Here is a 20,422-nt window from a genome sequence, read left to right on the forward strand (position 1 = left end):
TGTTTCTTAAGCATCTACTACAGCTGCTCTGTGTTCATATCTACCCTTAGCCAGGGGACCTTGGCTTTGTATCCAGGAAAGCTTTCATGCTGTTACTTTATCCATCGCCATTTACTCCCTGCCTCTCTTGCACACATATCATCCCTTTAAAGCTCAGCTAAGTTTGAACCTTGATAGTATGGGTGATTCCCTGGCCCTGGGTCTCATGGAAGCAGAGATGGCTGTGAGGTTGGAATGCTTGAGAGGTGGGTAGCACTGGAAAAGATTTTTAAAAAGGTTCAGATCTGGTGACTGAAAACAGGAACTTCCCTCAGCTTGAAAGAGGGAAATAGGGGCTTGAAAGCAGGTTGTCACTCCACCTGTGCCCTGAGCACCTTCAGTTTCAAGTCCTTGCAGCCCCTGGGTAGGGTATAGAGCTGGGAGGAGGAAGCTGTGCAGAGTGACACATTAAAGAGAAAGGGTTAATCTGGAGCCAAGTGCACCACCAGAGGAGTGGTCTGGGATTCCAAAGTCACCATCAATTTTCCCAGGAATTGTCTGCTAATAACGGTGGCAACTTGAGTCTGCTAACAGTGCTGATCATGATTATGATGCTGTGGTTATGGCACTGGACTAATAAGTGCAATTCCAAGAGGGACACATAAAAGGCAACCTTGCCATCCAGAAACTAAATGAGGGGCCTGCCCGCTCAAGGCCCTGCAGCAAAAACTACAAGCCATTTTCCTTTGGTCAGTCAGGAGGTAACAAGCTGGTAGAGAAACCACAACTAAAAAAATCAGGATAATGGAGGAGGTTAACAGATTAAGAGTGGTGAATAAAGTAATTCAACCAATGGGTCCTTTACCTTCTTTGTTACCTAAGTAATGGTCTATAATAGTAATTGATTTAAAAGATTGTTTTTTTTTTTTTCACAGTCCCCTTGCATAAGCACACTAGGGAAAGGTTTACTTGTAACAACAGTGATTCATTAAAGAGATATCATTAGAAAATGCTTCCACGGGTATTTATATGCCGTAACTGTCTTCAGACACACCAGAAGAGGGCATCAGATCTCATTACAGATGGTTGTGAGCCACCATGTGGTTGCTGGGAATTGAACTCAGGACCTCTGGAAAAGCAGTCAGTGCTCTTAACCACTGAGCCATCTCTCCAGCCCTCCACAGGAAATGTTAAATAGTCCAACTTTATGTCAGTATATCATGCAACAACCACTAGAAATAATTTGTAAGCAATTTTCTCAATCTGCTATTTATCATCACATGGATGATATTTTGTTGGCTAATTCTGATGCAGATACTGTAGAGAAGATGTTTGAGGAAACACAAAGTATTCCGCCATGCTGAGGATTACAGATTGCTCCTAAAAATATATTTGGATTATAAAATAAGTCAATGTTGGGTGTTGTGGATTGGTTCTAGTGCTATTTATGTTCATTCATTTCCCAAAATCATAGGGGAACCTTGGGTTCAAGTTATATGAAGAGAAAGGGGATATATATATATATCCATATATCCACAGGGATATTAGTCTCTATAAAAGGGAGAATTTAAGTTTAGATAATGAATAAATAAATTGAGGCTTTTGATTTTAAATTGTAGGTCAAGAATAGATTAACCTTATCTCAGACAGTAGAAATTTAGGCCTTGATCTAGTGTAAGAACAAGGCAGGAGACAGTTAAGAAAGGGGAGAATTTAAATATACAAAGATGAACAAATAAGTTGAGGCTTCATTGAACTGGAGTTGGAAGAGATGAGTCCGGTCTCAGAATGGAGGGCCATGATCCAAAGGAACCAGAGCAGCCGAGGAAACTGTTCATTGGTGGGCTGAGCTTCGAAACCACGGATGACAGTTTAAGAGAACATTTTGAGAAATGGGGCATACTTACAGACTGTGTGGTTATGAGAGATCCTCAAACAAAACGTTCCAGAGGCTTTGGTTTTGTGACCTACTCTTGTGTAGAAGAGGTGGGTGCTGCAATGTGTGCTCGGCCACACAAGGTTGATGGGTGTGTGGTGGAACCAAAGAGAGCTGTTTCTAGAGAGGATTCTCTGAAGCCTGGTGCCCATTTAACGGTGAAGAAAATTTTTGTTGGTGGTATTAAAGAGGATACAGAAGAATATAATCTGAGAGACTACTTTGAAAAGTATGGCAAGATTGAAGGCATAGAAGTTTTGGAAGACAGGCAGAGTGGGAAAAAGAGAGGATTTGCTTTTGTAACTTTTGATGATCATGACACAGTTGATAAAACTGTTGTTCAGAAATACCACACTATTCATGAACATAATTGTGAAGTGAAAAAAGCCCTTTCTAAACAAGAGATGCAGTCTGCTGGATCTCAGAGAGGTCATGGAGATTTATCTGGCAACTTTACAGGTCGTAGATAAAACTTTGGAGGTGGTGGAGGAAACTTTGGTGGAAGAGGAGGCTATGGTGGTGGAGATGGAGGCAGCAGAGGTAGTTATGGAGGTGGTGATGGTGGATATAATGGATTTGGAGGTGATGGTGCAGCTTTGGTGGTCCTGTTACAGTAGCAGAGGAGGTTATGGAGGTGGTGACCAGGATATGGAAACCAAGATGGTGGATCTGGTGGTGGAGGAGGATATGGTAGTTACAGTGAAGGAGGAAATTTTGGTGTGGGTAACTATGGTGGTGGTGGAAACTATAATGACTTTGGAAATGACAGTGGACAGCAACAATCAAATTATGGACCCATGAAAGGGGGCAGTTTTGGTGGAAGACGCTCAGGCAGTCCCTATGGCATGGCTATGGATCTGGAGGTGGAAGTGGTGGATATGGAAGCAGAAGGTTTTAAAATAAAACAGAAACGGCTACAGTTCTTAGCAGGAGAGAGAGCGAGGAGCTGTCAGGAAGGCTGCAGGTTACTCTGAGATAGTTGTCCTAAATGCATTAGAGGAACTGTAAAAATCTGCCACAGGAGGAACGATGATCCACAGTCAGAAAGTTACTGCAGCTTCGACAGGAAACACTTCACATTCAGGACAGTCATAGCCACAGTTTGCAAAAAGTGCACCAATTGATTAATGCAATGCAGTGTCAATTAGATGTACATTCCTGAGGTCCTTTATCGGTTGTAGCTTTGTCTTTTTCTTTTCCTTTTCATTACATCAGGTATATTGCCCTGTGAGTTGTGGTAGTGGTACCAGGAATAAAAAATTAAGGAATTTTTAACTTTTCTTTTCTTTTTCTTTGGATTCTGTCTTTTAATATTGCAGAGGAAAACCAGAAGTGGCTTCTAGTACAACAGAGACGCTGATGAGACCTTGGGTAATGTTCTCCAGCATCATCTGTTTGATATTCTGTGAGCTGTGTACTTGAGTCTCACTCCACTCACTGTTTTTGTGCCAGTTTTCCACAGCCGCCTCTTCCAGCATCATAGTCCTCCTGATACTCATCCCGATGCTAAAGTTAACTGTAAAGAAACACCTACTGACTTGCAGTTTAAGGGGAATCTATTCTCCCCATTTCCAAAACCGTGGTGAATGGGCACTGACATGTGGAGAGAACAGATATTTGTATGTTTGCAATGTGTGTTTTAGATAATTAGGATTGGGTAATAAAAATGGCATTTGTGATTTTAATAGCATTAAGATTACCTTCAAATGAAAAAGATCTCAAAAGTTGCTGTTTGGTTTCTGTGCATTTTCTTTCAAAATGTAATCATGATTTTAGTGTGTGAGACTTACTAAGTCCTAGCCATGTTAAGAACATCTTCATTCCACACTCACCTTGATCACATTGAAACTCCTGCCAATGGTTTGGGTGTAAAGTGTTTATACTGTCCTCTGCTTACCAAGGCTGGCAGATGTGTGTCATCTCCCTGCTTAACAGTCTTTTCATATACAACCACCAAGTCTGCTGTGTCTGAGCAAACTGGTGGGTACCTGGTTTGTTTCTGATTTTAAAATTCAAGGTCTTGCCCAGAGAAGCAGGCCGGGCGAGGGTCTGTACCCAGGGCCTGAGAGGCGGAAGTGGAGAGACATGGAGTACTGTCTGGCGGCCGCGGCGCTGAACCGGGTGGACCGGTGGACCGGCGCTCGCTACAGCGCTCTGCTCGGCTGGGGAGGGAAGTATTGGAGCGCGCCAAGAGGAGGGCAGTGGACTGGCATTCTCCAGAGCGCCCCAGAGGCAGCGTGGGGGTCCTTTACTGCCAGGGCCCCTACCAGGAACGATGGTCGGTCCCAGGTCCCCAGAGCCTCCTAGGAGAGAGAGAAAAAAGGCGCCCAACCCTTAGTGCTTCCTTCAGGACAATGGCTGAATTCATGGACTATACTGCAAGCCAGTGTGGGAAATACTATTCGTCTATGCCAGAGGAAGGAGGGGCAACCCACATCTCCCGTTATCACAGAAGGAAGCCTCCAGAAATGCACGTGTACTCAGACACAGGGCATAGTCAAGAACATAGAAACTGTGGAGGAGAGACATCTGTTGGTCTAGGAAGTATCTATCGAACATCAGAGCATTCTCAAGAGTCATCTTAGCCTACTGAGAACATCTCTAAGGACCTCTACATAGAAGTATATCCAGGAACCTATTCTATCACCGTGCTTTAACCAAGAAGACGCATGTGGTTGCAGTTGACTCGGGGCACAGTGTGGACTTGGTGTTCCCTATATGATGTTGACCATCACTGCCATCATTTTACTCTGAAGTAGGAAGGAGAATAAAATCACCCTATAGTTGTCTTAATAATGATGCATCAATCCTGGGTTTAATGCTGGCTGTAGTGGGGCGGCCTTTCTGGAGTCTGTCTCATTCAAGCTCATGTTAACCTGAAATTATAGAAGTCCCCATCCTTGTGTGTCTGAAAGCAATAATGTTTTGGTGCTGTCTGAACAGCTTTAACTGCTGGCTTTCCAAGTGTTAATTATGGTAATAAAGGGAAAGTTTGGAAATAAAAAAAAATTCAAGGTCTCAAAGCCCCATTTGGTCTTTCCTTGGTTAAGTTCCCCATACACACAACTTTTCAGAGCAAAGGAATAAAAGTCACTCGTTTGAACCCCTGACTCGCTGGCATGCTTTCCTGTTGATACCCTGTCCATTTTGCTGGATGATGAAACAAAGGGTAGTAAGGTGTCCAAACAAAGCAGCAGCAGATGTAGCACAGTTGCTCAGTGCAAGCACCTCACTTCTGAAATAGCTAAATTCAAATTCAGAACATCTTGAGTCCTTAAGTTCCCAAAGAACACATGGCTATTCTTTGTACATATTTCATTCTTAAACATGTTGGGTGTGACAATTTGTTTGGAGACCTTGTTTGAGAGGAGCTTTAGGTACTAAGGTCATATATATGAAAAAAAATCTACTGTTGCACCAGCTAGTGTTTTTAACAGTTTCAAGTCCTAAGTATGCCGTGCAGTTGACCGTTAAATTTAGATTTTTACTTGGTTTTTAAAGTATAAGCTAAACAAGCAATAAAAAGGGGAATGGGGCCTGCTAGTATTTCAATATGCTCTATTGTTGCTTTTTCTGTGCCTCTGTGCATTATTAATATTTGGATGCATGGCTCTTCCTCAGCTCCAGCCCTCTTGACTTCTCTCTTGCCAAAATGTCACTCTCTAACAAGCTGACTTTGGACAAGCTGGACGTGAAGGGGAAGCGGGTCAGGATGAGGGTGGACTTCAATGTTCCTATGAAGAACAACCAGATCACAAATAACCAATGGATCAAGGCTGCTGTTCCAAGCATCAAATTCTGCTTGGACAATGGAGCCAAGTCGGTTGTCCTATGAGCCACCTGGGCCGGCCTGATGGTGTTCCCATGCCTGACAAGTACTCCTTAGAGCCAGTTGCTGCAGAACTCAAATCTCTGCTGGGCAAGGATGTTCTGTTCTTGAAGGATTGTGTGGGCCCAGAAGTAGAGAATACCTGTGCCAACCCAGCGGCTGGGACTGTCATCCTCCTAGAGAACCTCCGCTTTCATGTGGAGGAAGAAGGGAAGGGAAAAGATGCTTCTGGGAACAAGATTAAGGCTGAACCAGCTAAAATCGATGCTTTCCGAGCCTCACTGTCCAAACTAGGAGATGTCTATGTCAATGATGATTCTGGGACTGCACACCGAGCTCACAGCTCCATGGTGGGTGTGAGTCTGCCACAGAAGGCTGGTGGATTTTTGATGAAGAAGGAGCTGAACTACTATGCCTAGGCTTTGGAGAGCCCAGAGCGACCCTTCCTGGCTATCTTGGGAGGAGCTAAAGTTGCAGACAAGATCCAGCTGATCAGTAATATGCTGGACAAAGTCAATGAGATGATCATTGGTGGTGGAATGGCTTTTACCTTCCTTAAGGTGCTCAACAACATGGAGATTGGCACATCTCGGTATGATGAAGAAGGAGCCAAGATTGTCAAAGATCTCATGTCCAAAGCTGAGAAAAATAATGTGACAATTACCTTGCCTGTTGACTTTGTCACTGCTGACAAATTTGATGAGAATGCCAAGACTGGCCAAGCAACTGTCACCTCTGGTATACCTGCTGGCGGGATGGGCCTGGACTGTGGTACTGAGAGCAGCAAGAAATATGCTGAGGCTGTGGCTTGAGCTAAGCAGATTGTTTGGAATGGTCCTGTTGGGGTGTTTGAATGGGAAGCCTTTGCCAGGGGAACCAAGTCACTCATGGATGACGTGGTGAAAGCCACTTCTAGGGGTTGCATCACTATCATAGGTGGTGGAGACACTGCCACTTTCTGTGCCACATGGAATACAGAGGATAAAGTCAGCCATGTGAGCACTGGGGGCGGTGCCAGTCTAGAGCTCCTGGAAGGTAAAGTCCTCCCTGGAGTGGATGCTCTCAGCAGTGTTTAGTATTTTCCTGCCTTTGGTTTCTGTGCACAGCCCCTAAGCCAACCTAGTGTTCTCCACATCTCCATTTGGTGTTAGTGCAAGACGCAGTACCAGGAACCCTTAAAGAACAGCACAGCATCTCAGCTCGTCTTTGCATTGGGATTTGTCTACGTTCTTCAAGATCCCATTTAATTCCTTAGTGACTAAAAACCATTGTGCATTGTAGAGGGCATCTGTTTAGATTCTGCCTGTGAAAGGAAGTGAGCTGTAAAAGCTTAGCTCTGTGTGTGTGTAGCCTCTGGCTAGCCTTGTCACCGTTCATGACTCAGTATGGAAATATGATGAAATTCCAGCTAGAGTTTGGAGAAGTTGATCTATTAAACAATAAAGATGTCCACTGAAACTCAAAAAATATTTGGATGCTATTCCAATGCTAGCATGGAACTTTGGTCTTCACAAATACTACAGTTTTTCCAGAAAACACTCACAAATAATAAATGTAACAGACAACATTGCCTTTGTTAATGGGCATATGTGCATACACAGTGTAGAAAAGAGGCTCATTTTAGAAACTGGTTACATTCTTCATAACTAAAAGTGTGGCTATATGACTGGACACTGTCAATGTTCATAGCTTAAACCTGGGTACCTGGTCAAAATGCTTAGGAAACATTAAAATTGAGCTAAATTGTCTCAAGTCCTTTTATTTATATAATAAAAATTAAAGGAATGGGGGAGGCTGACATTTCCTGGTTTTGTTTGTGAAATTGTTGGGCACAACCTTGACAGTATCCTTTAATGTAATGAGAGGTCAATTGTATTAACCAACTTTTTATGTTCTGGAACTAGTATAATAGTGAAACCTTTTTCAGTAAGTTGATGTTTACAACCTATAATCAGGTGATATCTGTATGTGGCCTGTTTATAAGTTGTACCGAGTTAGTTTTTGTGAACAGTGTGGAAGAGTAAGCCATGAGCGGTTTAACCAGCTTTAAAGGACCTAAGTTGTGCTTTTTAAGCACTGGATCAAAGGAAAACCCACTAAGACAGGATTTCAGCAGCCAACTGAGTATGGACAAGTCAGCGTAAATAAAGAATGAGAAGGCAGCAGCAAGAGCTTCAACAACAGAAGTGGAGGCATAAGATACCATGGTGATAGTGAGCAACTTCCCAAAGCTAGTTAAAGCTGCTTATTGCAACTGAAATGTCGAAGAAAGTGGTAGGAAGGAGCTCCGCCTTTTGGAACATCAATGAGCTAGTTGCCACAGGCACTAGGTCTAGCATTTAGACCTTCTGGAAGGGCATCAAGCATTAGGTAAGGCTTGAATTTGAATTTTTTTTCACTAATTAAAGAGAACCTTTTGTAAAGCAAGGAAAGAGTAATCTTCTTGATTTGCAGGATAATGAGAACCCTAACTGCCTGAGGAATGTCTTTCCCGCCACCTTAAATATGAAGGTTTCTGGCTGGGTAAGGTTTGTAGCTCACAGTAAAAACCCCATGACACCATTGGTTTCCCTACAAGTCATTGTCAGTCTGAGACATTATCCCTCAAGCTCAGTTTTAGTACCCCATTGGACATGTTCTAAGACTTAGGCAGTTATATTCCACAGTGCCATGGGTGTTTGTCATGAGCCAGATGTGGCCTCTTTGTCTGTACAACCTGATGTTGTAAGGTAAAGTCAGCTTTCAATAAGGGGAAGTTATGTTTGGCTTTTCAAAAAGTAATTTTTGATGTCTGACTTAAGTTGCTATTACCCACCCGAGGGAAAGCAAGGAACTTTCACAGTTGTCAGAGTAGTTGTCTTCCTCAAAGTTCTCTAGCAAATTTACCATTGCATCGACCAGCAGGGACGGTCACTTTACTTACGTGTTTTTAGTCTCCCTATTATACAAACAGGGTCTCAGTGTTGTCCTAGCGTGGATGTCAGTCCACCAGCCTTTTGTTGCCCAAATGCTGGGATTAAAAGGTGGTGCCTTATATGACAACTCGTGTTCCTTTAAAATCCAAAGAATAGTTGGGTTACTACTCAAGTACGTTGCTCATTGTCCATAAGGGCTATTTCTGCTGCCCTGAAAGAAAGGGCTTTGAAAATTGCTTAATTCAGGTTACTTTTTAATAGAATATTTTCAGGAGACAAATCTGCAATGTTTCCCACACAGGGATACCCTGCACCCACAAGTTTGCATAGCAGTACTGAACTCACAGAAACCAATAAGGTAGCAATCTTTCAGTGGTGGTTACGTAATTTAGAAAAACACATTTAAAGGGCATCTACAGTCTGTTTCCTTTCTGAAATAAAATTATTTTACTTAATGTGGTTCCACTGTCATTTCTGCAAAGACACATAAATAGCAAACAGTGAATAAAACAAATGAGGCTGACTTTGGTTTTGTTGGACCTGTGGGATACAGCTCCCAGTTTACATGTCTGAAAGGTGTTCACATGTCTAAATTAGGGAACACGTGGTGAAGTTAATCTAGCAGGGACTACAGAGAAATGAGCTTGGTTTTTAAAAATCGGTAATTGGCATGGTAGTCAGCATGCAGACATGTAAGGTGCTGCAGGGACTGGTGACCTGTCCAAAAACAGTTTTAAACCTAACATGTTTCTCATCTTTGACAGCAGAGGTGGTCTGTAATTCAGTTGTTTCATTTGTAGCATAATGAACTGTTAAAGAAAGATGACCTTTTCATTAAAGTATTTTTAGAAAAAAAAAGTTGAGGCTTTGATCTTAAATTATATGTCAAGAGATCTGATCTGGGCACCTTACATAATCCATACAAATATCTTTATAATACTAAACTTCTGGTTGTTAGATTCATATCTTACAAAATGTACAGCTCTGACAAGATTCATCCATGGGGACACTGAAATGACCTGCTGTTCCAGCTACCTGACTCCCCAAACAGCTTCAGGACTAACTGCTGATTCCCGATGGACTTGGTTCATTCAGCCTTTCAGACATATCCAGTCTAAACTTCAGTCAAATCCTGAGCCTTCTAAACATACAGAGACTGGATAACAGATGCTAAAGCTAGCTTTCTTAAGTCTAACCAATTTTTCTAATTTTCCTATCCCTCCCCACCCCCTTAAAATTTTTCATTGCCCCTATTCAGCAAGAAGAAGCCATCCTGATCCTTTGGGTTCGGATGTCTAGTTATGGTTATTTTATAAATTATAGGTTGTCATTTTAAGAGATAATTTGGAAATGGTCATAATTTTGAACAGGGATAGATTATTAAATTTATTCTTAAACAAACATTGTATAGCCATAATCTTACATTGGTAGAAATCTTTATAATTGATGCAAAATTGAAGTTATAATTTCTTACATTGGTACAAAATATATATTGATACAGATTTAAGATTTTTATTCATATGAATTATATTGATACAAAATTTAAAATTAATAGTGTTGCTGTTAGATAGGCATTGTGCCTATGCAACTCACTTAAGAATACAAGGCTTAGTGTTAACTCAGGAATATTGGAGGGGAGTGTGTTAGCCATGTGGAGGCTCAGAAGTGAGAGGCCCAACCACCGAGCTAGTTAAGGCATATTAAAATATAAAAGTTCGGTGTATACGGTCTTTCCATCTGGAATCCAGAACATAAAGGCAGGTGGCAAGAAGTGCATGCATACCCATCAGGAAGTTTAGAGCAGAATAACAATTTACCCTTCAGTTGGAGGATGTTTTTGTACACTGTGTATTCATATGCTGATTTCTGTACTTAAATATCTGGTTGCAGTCAGGACGTTAGCATTGTCAAGCATCTCCTGTTTCAAATTTGTGTAAAACTTGTTTTCCATCACATCTGATTGGTTGACAAAGTGATGATCACTCAATAACTGGGCAAGGGAGGAGAAGGCAGGACTTTTGATTCCAGAGAAAGTGTCTTTGGTAGGGACCAAGGAAGGAGATTTGCCAGGATTCATGGGCGACAGAGTCATCATGGAAGGAAAGATGGAGTAGGGGCAGCCAGGGCAAGACCAAGATGACAGGTAATAGGGCACGTGGCTGGGCAGTAGCATAGTTGAGTAAGAATAGATGTGAACCCTGACCAGCAATAGTGCAAGAAGCTTCTAAATAAACATACCAGGTCTCCATGTCATTATTTCAGAGCAGACAGGAATAGAAAATCCTCATACTTTTTATAAGTCAACAAAAAATTTGACCACAAAAGGTACAGATCCATAGAGATCAGTTGCAAACGCTTAATAATTTTCAAAAACTAATGGGAAATATTAATTGCTTGGAGCCTATAGTTGGATTAACTACTCATGAATTAAGTAATTTGCTTCAAATGTTACAAGGAGATTTGGAATTAAACAGTCCAAGGTGACTAACAGCTAAAGCAAAAAGTTAACTCTGGTAGAAAAGAGATTGCAAGATGCATATGTGGATTGAATTGATCCTAAACTTGAATGTATTTCGGTAATTTTGCCTTCAACTCATTCTCCTACTGGGCTCATTATGCAAAGGAAAGATAGTATTATAGAATGAATTTTTTAGCACATAAAATATTAAAGATAGAACTAGAAAAGTATAGAATTAATCATAAAAGGTAAAGACTATATCAATTATCAGGAACAGACTCATGTAACTGAGATTTTCTACTCTACTTCTTTGTTTCTAGAAATAACAACTCTGGTGCTGGAGAGATGGCTCAGCGGTTAAGAGCACTGACTGTTCTTCCAGAGGTCCTGAGTTGCATTCCCACATGGTGGTTCACAACCATTTATAATGAGATCTGATGCCCTCTTCTGGTGTGTCTGAAGATAACTACAATGTACTATAGTGTATATATATATAAAATCTTTAAAAAATAATGACTCTGAGATTTAATATTTCATGAGTAAATGCCTAGGCCAAAAGCTTTGCTTGTTTTTTGACTAGCCCAAAACTTAAGTACTTATGGGTACTTAGACTTTTAGTCTAAGTCTTCCACTTAGTTGGTTACCTTTCCTCAAGTTTATGCAACTGTCTCCTCCAGTGTTCCAGTGAATCACTCTATTCTAAGTGTAACATGGTTTCTCAGTTTTATGCGTCTATTTCCTCCAGAGTTTAGGAAGACCCCTGCATGTCACCCTTTCCCAGAATTCCCCTCTTTGCCAGAATTCCCACTTCTGATTTCCTGCCTCAGCTCATTGGCCATAGGTTTTTGATTTGACAGGTGATGCCTTTATACAGTGCACAAGAGATTCTCTCTAAAGAACCAGCTGAGCTCATAATGCCTCTTACTAATGCTGAGATTATATCATTATGGGTAATCAGTGAAGATTGGTAAAGAACTTGTAACTATTTGGGAGAAATTAATAACAAATATCTTAAAAGCAAGCATATATGGATGGGGCTGGAGAGATGGCTCAGTGGTTAAGAGCACTGACTGCTCTTCCAGAGGTCCTGAGTTCAAATTCCAGCAACCACATGGTGGCTCACAACCATCTGTAATGAGATCTGATGCCCTCTTCTTGTGTGTATCTGAAGACAGATACAGTGTATGCATATAGAGCAAGCATATGAAATTTATAAAAATAAATTGTATTCTCCCATGTATTCTAAAGATGTCAATTCCTGAAGTATATGTTCTATACTTATGATGCAAATAAGTTGGGAAAAGCAGGCTATAAGTCAGACAAAATAAGCAAAGTGATCCAAAACTCATATACTTCAGTTCAAAAATAAAGAGTTTTATGTGATCCTTATGGATGAATCTTTTAATATAATTAGTGATCCTCAATATGCAGAAAGTTGTTTTGCATATAGATACTGCTGAATTCCTGATAATTCAGAATTAACTTTGTTAGTTATGCAACTGTAATAGGCAATCAGAAATATTAACTATCTGTAGAAGTTTGTCCTAATTTTTCCTCCTAACCCTATGCTTCCAGAAATGAGACTCAGACTCAAAATATATTTACAAATACCTTGGCCATATAGCTAAACTTTTCTCTGACTAAAATCATAACTTAAGCTCACCCATTTATTTTAACCTACATTATGCTACGCGGTAGGTTACCTGTGCTCAGGTACCATGTGTCCATCTTGTCATATCTTCCTGGATGAATTTCCCATACCTGGCTCTATTCCAGGTGTGGAATTTTTCTTTTCTTCTCGGATGTCCTTCTATTTCCTGCCTAAGCCATAGGCCATCAGACTTATTATTGACAGGTGCCACATCCATAGAGGCATAAGATATTCTCTCTATAAGTATTCATTTTATATTACTCATATGTGGCCTCATACAGGTTTGCCAGGTCCATTGGCACAAGAAAAAGAGGAAATTGACTATTAATAGGAACTGTATTAGAAGCCTCAAATTTTCATGGAAAATACTATATTAACAGTAAAGGCTTAAAATATTTTCTACTACTTGGCAAAAAGCTAAGAAAATTAAAAAAATTGTCCTACTTATTTTCCGTATAACCAATCTCAACCCATATTACCTTTTAAAGTTTGTGTGTTTTCAGAACAAACAGACCATAAACCAATGAAGACAGAGCAATTAAGCCTAGGTGATCCAGCCTCACACAGAAACTGCCTCACTGTTCCTCAAAAATTTGCATCCAGTTCAACCTCAAAAAAGCTAGCTCAGATGGTTCAGTCTTACGGACTTGTTTCAGCTAGGACTCTAGTTAAGCTTTGCACTTTCCTATCACACTGAGACTGGACAGCAAGTGAAACAGCCAGCTCTCTCAGGATTTGGTCAATATCCCTATTTTCTTAGCATCCCCAAAAGTTTTTCCTTTACCCCAGACAGCAGGAAGTAATTTTAAGAATACAATGGCCCCATTCCCAAGAAGTGGGGTAGGTAGTTTTTGGTTATTTGGTGGGTTATGGATATTTGTTGTCACTCGGGGGGTTGGTTTCAAGTTGTTATTAGTCATGGTCAGGGAGGATACAAAAAGTAAAGGAGGCTAGATTCAGAGATCTCTTTCTCCCCTCTATCCTTTCTTTCCTATTTAGTGTTAGAAAGGAGGGAAGGAGATGCTAAAACTTAAAAAACAGGAGTGGAATATAGGGTAGGATAAAAGGTAGTTTATTGATTCCCAGTCAGACAATAGAGTGAGGAATTGCACTCAGACCACCCGCCACCAGGAACAGCAGCGAGCCAGCGGTGAGCCAGGGACACAGGTCTGGAACAGCAGTGAGCCAGCGGTGATCCATCTGTGATCCAGGGACACAAGACTGACAAAAGATGGCAAGAAGAAAGGGAAAGAACGTACCCCAGGGAAACCAAGACAACCTGGCAACACCAGTACCCAGCTCTCCCATCACAGCATACAGCAGAATGCCAAACACACCAGAAAAAGAAGACACAGACCTAAAATCATACCTCAAGACGATGATAGAGATCCTTAAACAAGAACAGGAGGAAAAGCATAAAGAATTAGAAGCTTTTAAAGAGGAAACACGAAAAACACTCAAAGAACTCAAAGAACTAGAAGAAAACAGAACCAAAGAGATGAAGGAATGGAAGAAGGAATTTAAAATGGAAATTGAGACAATAAAGAAAACACTAAAAGAGATAACCCTAGAGGTAGAACACCTAAAAAAGAAATCAGGAGTCACAGATGCAAGCATTTCGAATAGACTACAAGAGATGGAAGAGAGAATCTCGGGGGCCGAAGACAACGTTGAAAACATAGACAAAACAATCAGAGAAGATGCAAAAACCAAAAAGTTCCTAACCCAATATGTCCAGGAGATCCAGGACACAATGATAAGATCAAACCTAAGGATAATAGGAATAGAAGAGGGTGAAGAATATCAACTAAGAGACACAGTAAATATCTTCAACAAAATCATGGAAGAAAACTTCCCTACCCTTAAGAATGAGATGACCATGAGCATAAAACAAGCCTACCTAACTCCAAATAGATTGGATCAGAAAAGAAACTTCTCCCAACACATAATAGTCAAAACGCCAAGTGCCCAAAGTAAAAAAAATAAAAAAATATTAAAGGCAGTAAGGGAAAAAGGCCACGTAACACATAAAGGCAGACCAATCAGAATCACACCCGATTTCTCAACAGAGACTATGAAAGCTAGAAGAGCCTGGACAGACATCATGCAGACCCTAAGAGAGCACAAGTGCCAGCCCAAGCTGCTGTACCCAGCAAAATACTCAATCACCATAGATGGAGAGACTAAGATATTCCAAGACAAAACTAAATTTACACAATATCTGGCAACAAACCCAACATTACAACGAATTATAGGTGGAAAACCGATTACAACGCGGGGAACTACATCCTAATAAAAACAAGAAAACTCCTAAGCTAGAAAACCAAAAGAAGAAAGACATACAGGCAAAATTCAACCTCCAAAAGCAAAAATAGCAGGGAACAGCAACCACTATTCCTTGATATCTGTTAACATAAATGGACTCAATTCCCCAATAAAAAGACATAGGCTGTCAGACTGGATACATAAACAAACCCCAGCAATTTGTTGCATACAAGAAACTCATCTCAGAGACAATGACAGACACTATCTCAGAGTAAAAGGTGGGAAAAAAACTTCCAAGCAAATGACCCCAAGAAGCAAGCTGGAGTGGCCATTCTAATATTGAATAAAGTAGATTTTCAACCAAAAGTTATCAAAACAGGTAAGGAAGGACACTTTTTATTCATTACAGGGGAAATTTGAGAGGAGGAACTCTCAATCCTCAAATATATGCTCCAAATACAAAAGCACCGATATTCATAAAAGAAACCCTACTAAAGCTCAAAAAATATATTGCGCCCCACACAGTAATAGTGAGAGACCTCAATACCCCACTCTCACCAATGGACAGATCAGGGAAACAAAAACTGAACAAGGATACTGTAAAACTAGCAGAGGTTATAAACCAATTGGAATTAATAGATTTCTACAGAACATATCATCCTAAAAAAAAAAAAAAAAAGAATACACCTTCTTCTCAGCACCTCATGGCACCTTCTCAAAAATTGACCACATAATTGGACACAGAGCGAGCCTCAATCGATATAAGAAGATTGAAATACTCCCATGCATCCTCTCAGATCACCATGGTCTAAGGCTGGTCTTTAACAACAACAAAGAACAACAAAAAGCCCACATACACATGGAAACTAAACAACGCTCTGTTAAAGGATAGCAGGGTCAAAGAAGAAATAAAGAAAGAAATCAAGAATTTTCTAGAATTCAATGAAAACAAAAACACAACATACCCAAGCCTATGGGATGCAATGAAAGTAGTACTGAGAGGAAAACTCATAGCTCTGAGTGCTTCCAAAAAGAAACTGGAGAGAGCATACATCAGCAACTTGACAGCACAGCTGAAAGATGTAGAACAAAAGGAAGCAGATACACCCAAGAGGAGTAGACAGCAAGAAATAATCAAACTTAGGGCAGAAATCGACCAAATAGAAACAAAAAGAACCATTGAAAGAATCAACAAAACCAAGAACTGGTTCTTTGAGAAAATCAACAAGATTGATAAACCCTTAGCCAGACTAACTAGAGGGCAAAGAGAGAGTATCCAAATTAACAAAATCAGAAAGGAAAGTGGGGACATAACAACTGAAACTGAGGAAATTCAAAAAATCATCAGATCCTACTACAAAAGCCTATATTCAACAAAGCTGGAAAATCTGGAGGAAATGGATAAATTCCTAGACATATACAAGGTACTAAAGTTAAATCAGGACCAGGTAAACTATCTAAATAATCCCATAACACCTAAAGAAATAGAGGCAGTCATCAAAAGCGCCCCAACCAAAAAAAGCCCAGGTCCAGATGGGTTTCGTGCAGAATTTTATCAGACATTTATTGACGGCATAATACCAATACTCTCCAAAGTATTCCACAAAATAGAATCAGATGGAAAACTACCTAACTCATTTTTTGAGGCTACAATAACCCTCATTCGTAAACCACAGAGACCCTACAAGGAAGAGAACGTCAGACCAATCTCACTTATGAACATTGATGCAAAAATACTCAACGAAATCCTTGCAAACCGAATCCAAGAACACATCAAAACAATCATTCACCATGATCAAGTAGGCTTCATCCCTGGGATGCAGGGATGGTTTAACATACGGAAATCAGTGTAATCCACCATATAAACAAACTCAAAGAAAAAAAACCACATGGTCATCTCACTAGATGCTGAGAAAGCATTTGACAAAATTCAACACCCCATTCATGTTAAAAGTCTTGGAAAGAACAGGAATCCAAGGTCCATACTTAAACATAATAAAAGCAATATACAGCAAACCAACAGCCAACATCAAACTTAACGGTGGGAAACTTGAAACAATCCCACTAAAATCAGGGACTAGACAAGGCTGCCTACTCTCCTACTACCTATTCAACATAGTACTGGAAGTCCTGGCCGGAGCAATTAGACAGCAAAAGGAAATCAAAGGGATACAAATTGGAAAGGAAGAAGTAAAAACATCACTATTTGCAGGTGACATGATAGTGTACTCAAGTGACCCCAAAAATTTCATCAGAGAACTCCTACAGCTGATAAACAAGTTCAGCGAAGTGGCTGGATATAAAATTAACTCTAACAAATCAGTAGCCTTCCAATATTCAAAGGACAACGTAGAGAAAGAAATTAGGGAAGATACCCTTCACAATAGTCACAAAAACTATGAAAGACCTTGGTGTGATTCTAACTAAGCAAGTGAAGGACCTGTATGACAAGAACTTCAAACCTCTAAAGAAGGAAATCGAGGAAGATCTCAGAAGATGGTAAGATCTCCCATGCTCATGGATTGGAAGGATCAACATTTTAAAAATGGCCATCCTACCAAAAGCAATCTACAGATTCAATGCAATCCCCATCAAAATTCCAACCCAGTTCTTCATTGAGTTGGAAAGAACAATGTGCAATTTCATATGGAATAACAAAAGACCTAGAATAGCGAAATCCATCCTCAACAACAAAAAAAATCTGCGGGAATCACTATCCCTGACCTCAAGCTATATTACAAGGCAATTGTGCTGAAAACTACATGGTACTGGTACAGAAATAGGCACGTGGATCAATGGAATAGAATAGAAGATCCAGAAATAAGCCCTCACATATATGGTCACCTGATTTTTGACAAAGGAGCTGTAAACATTCAATGGAAAAAGGACAGCCTATTCAACAAATTGTGTTAGTCCAACTGGCACTCAGCATGCAGAAGAATGAAAATAGACCCTTTCTTATCTCCTTGTACAAAGTTCAAGTGTAAGTGAATCAAAGATCTCCACATTAAACCAGGTACACTGAAACTATTAGATGAGAAAGTAGGGAAAACCTTAGGACACATAGGCACAGGAGAAAATTTCCTGAACAGAACACCAATGGCTCGAGCTCTAAGGTCAAAGATTGACAAATGGTACTTAATGAGATTGCAAAGTTTCTGTAAGGCTAAAGACACTGTCAAGAAAATAAAACGTTAGCCAACAGAGTGGGAAAAGATCTTTACCAACCCCACATCAGATAGAGGCCTAATATCGAAGGATACAAAAAACTCAAAAAGCTAGACACCAGAGAATCAAACAACCCTATTAAAAATGGTGTACAGACTTAAACAAAATGTTCTCAATTGAGGAATATCGAATGGCTGAGAAACATCTAAGGAAGCTCGACATCCTTAGCCATCAGGGAAATGCAAATCAAAACAACCCTGAGATTCCACCTCACACCAGTCAGATTGGCCAAGATCAAAAATTCAGATGATAGCCGATGCTGGCAAGGATGCAGAGAAGGAAGAACACTTCTCCACTATTGGTGGGGTTGTAAACTGGTACAACCACTCTGGAAATAAATCTGGCAGTTCCTCTGAACATTGGACATAGTACTACCTGAAGATCCAGCTATTCCACTTCTGGGCATATACCCCAGAGAAGCTCCAACATACAACAAAGACACATGCACCACAATGTTTATAGCAGCCCTATTTATAATAGCCAGAAGCTGGAAAGAACCCAGATGTCCTTCAGTAGATAAATGGATACAAAAATTGTGGTACATATACACAATGGAATACTACTCAGCCACCAGAAACAATGACTTAACCAAATTCTTAAGAAAATGGTTGCATCTAGAGAATATCATCCTGAGCGAGATAACCCAGTCACAAAAAAAAAAAAAAAAAAAAAAAAAAAAAAACAGACATAATATGCAGTCACTGATAATGGGATACTAACCCCAGAAACAACCCACAGACTGTGTGAAGATCAAGAAAAAAAGGAAAAAAAAATATTTTAATTAAAATAGAACTGTATCACATCCCCCTTTCCTACCTACAGCCCCTCCCAGTTTCTCTCCTATCCCCTCAAATTAATAACCTCTTTTCCTATATTATTGTTACATATATACATATGTGTATGTATATGTACCCACAAATACTTAATTACAACCTTATAAAAATGTATTTGTATACTTTTATGCAAAAATGCTTAAGAATCTGTACATTTATCTTTGTTTTTTAAAATAAATTTTAAAAAAAGGTAGTTTATTGAATCCACGATTCTGAGATACTTTACATTGGAATGGATTACCGCATATTGGTAGAAATTTAAGGTTATTTGTTCAGCTCTCGCTTGATGTACTGTACATATGCAACTTGTTTAAAAATGAGAAGTTCTAGACTTATGAAATCTAGTATTGCCAACTGCTTAGGATAATTAAAAATGCAAGTTATTAGTCACCTATAATCTTACTTGTAGTCTTGTTTGGTAGTAGTCTAACTACAGTAATAAGCTTTATTTAGCCTCTTGTATGTTTTCAAAGTTAAGCAGATAGTAAATAGCTAGAAACAAGCAATGTTTGTCTATTTGAATAGGATATTCTTCAAACACTTTGGAGATCCACAGATTATGGCATTTAAAGATGTTTTAATAATAAAAGGCTTTTCTGACAGACACATCTGCTTCTGGCAGCACCCCCCCCCCAATCTACTTCAATAAAGATGATGGGCAAAGAACTGCCCTTGCCTCTACTGTTCACAGCAGGCTGTCCAAACTGGATAAAACAGGACACTGGGAAGTTGACTGCCCAATTTGCAGAGACAAAGTAGGCCAGTCCTTCAAAATTTCTGCTTCACAGGTAAGTCTGTCAAATATTCTGGGCTTATAAGCTGAAGAATGGATACCCCAGTGACAAAGAATAACTTTGGGTGACTATCCAGGGAGTCAGCAGTCTCTGTCATTTCTAGTTTTGGAAACTGCTTGCTCTGCACTTCTTATTTAGTAAGGTAATATAGCTTTCCCAGATCTCCGATGGGAATGGCGACTATATAATTATAGTCTTAAAGTTTTCCTTATTAAAGACATAAAAGCTTAAGTTGTTTAGGATCTAAGATGTTTTTAGGTTGATAAATATAATAGAAACTGATTTAGGTACAGAACTTTGGACTCACCAGGATAGGATAGTGGAACTTTTTCCAAGGTTCTAAAATACATATCGACTGAACATTTTGATAGTACTCATAATTGCTTATTGTATTTAGCTTATTAGAGAAAAAGGATTTATTTTGGACTAAAAGGGGAATAATATAGTGAGAGTTTCGGCTTAAAAACCCAGTTATAAAATTTTTAATCCCATGTGTGGAATATAGGCTGCTTCAGTTTGTCCATAACCTTTAAC

General features: G+C 39.8%; 3 pseudogenes across 3 annotated transcripts; all 3 read left to right on the forward strand.

The window, feature by feature from the left end:
- The first annotated feature begins 1,767 nt into the window (after positions 1 to 1,767).
- LOC308414378 (heterogeneous nuclear ribonucleoprotein A3-like) lies at positions 1,768 to 2,813 on the forward strand (annotated as a pseudogene). Its single transcript has one exon. The product of its transcript is annotated as a heterogeneous nuclear ribonucleoprotein A3-like (transcript).
- A 1,187-nt stretch (positions 2,814 to 4,000) lies between these two features.
- On the forward strand, positions 4,001 to 4,637 carry LOC308415384 (A-kinase-interacting protein 1-like; annotated as a pseudogene). Its single transcript has one exon. The product of its transcript is annotated as an A-kinase-interacting protein 1-like (transcript).
- A 930-nt stretch (positions 4,638 to 5,567) lies between these two features.
- LOC308414545 (phosphoglycerate kinase 1-like) lies at positions 5,568 to 6,820 on the forward strand (annotated as a pseudogene). The gene has a single exon. The product of its transcript is annotated as a phosphoglycerate kinase 1-like (transcript).
- The last annotated feature ends 13,602 nt before the right edge of the window (positions 6,821 to 20,422 follow it).

This window comes from Micromys minutus (assembly GCF_963924665.1).
Source record: "Micromys minutus genome assembly, chromosome: X".
Taxonomy (NCBI): Eukaryota; Metazoa; Chordata; class Mammalia; order Rodentia; family Muridae; genus Micromys; species Micromys minutus.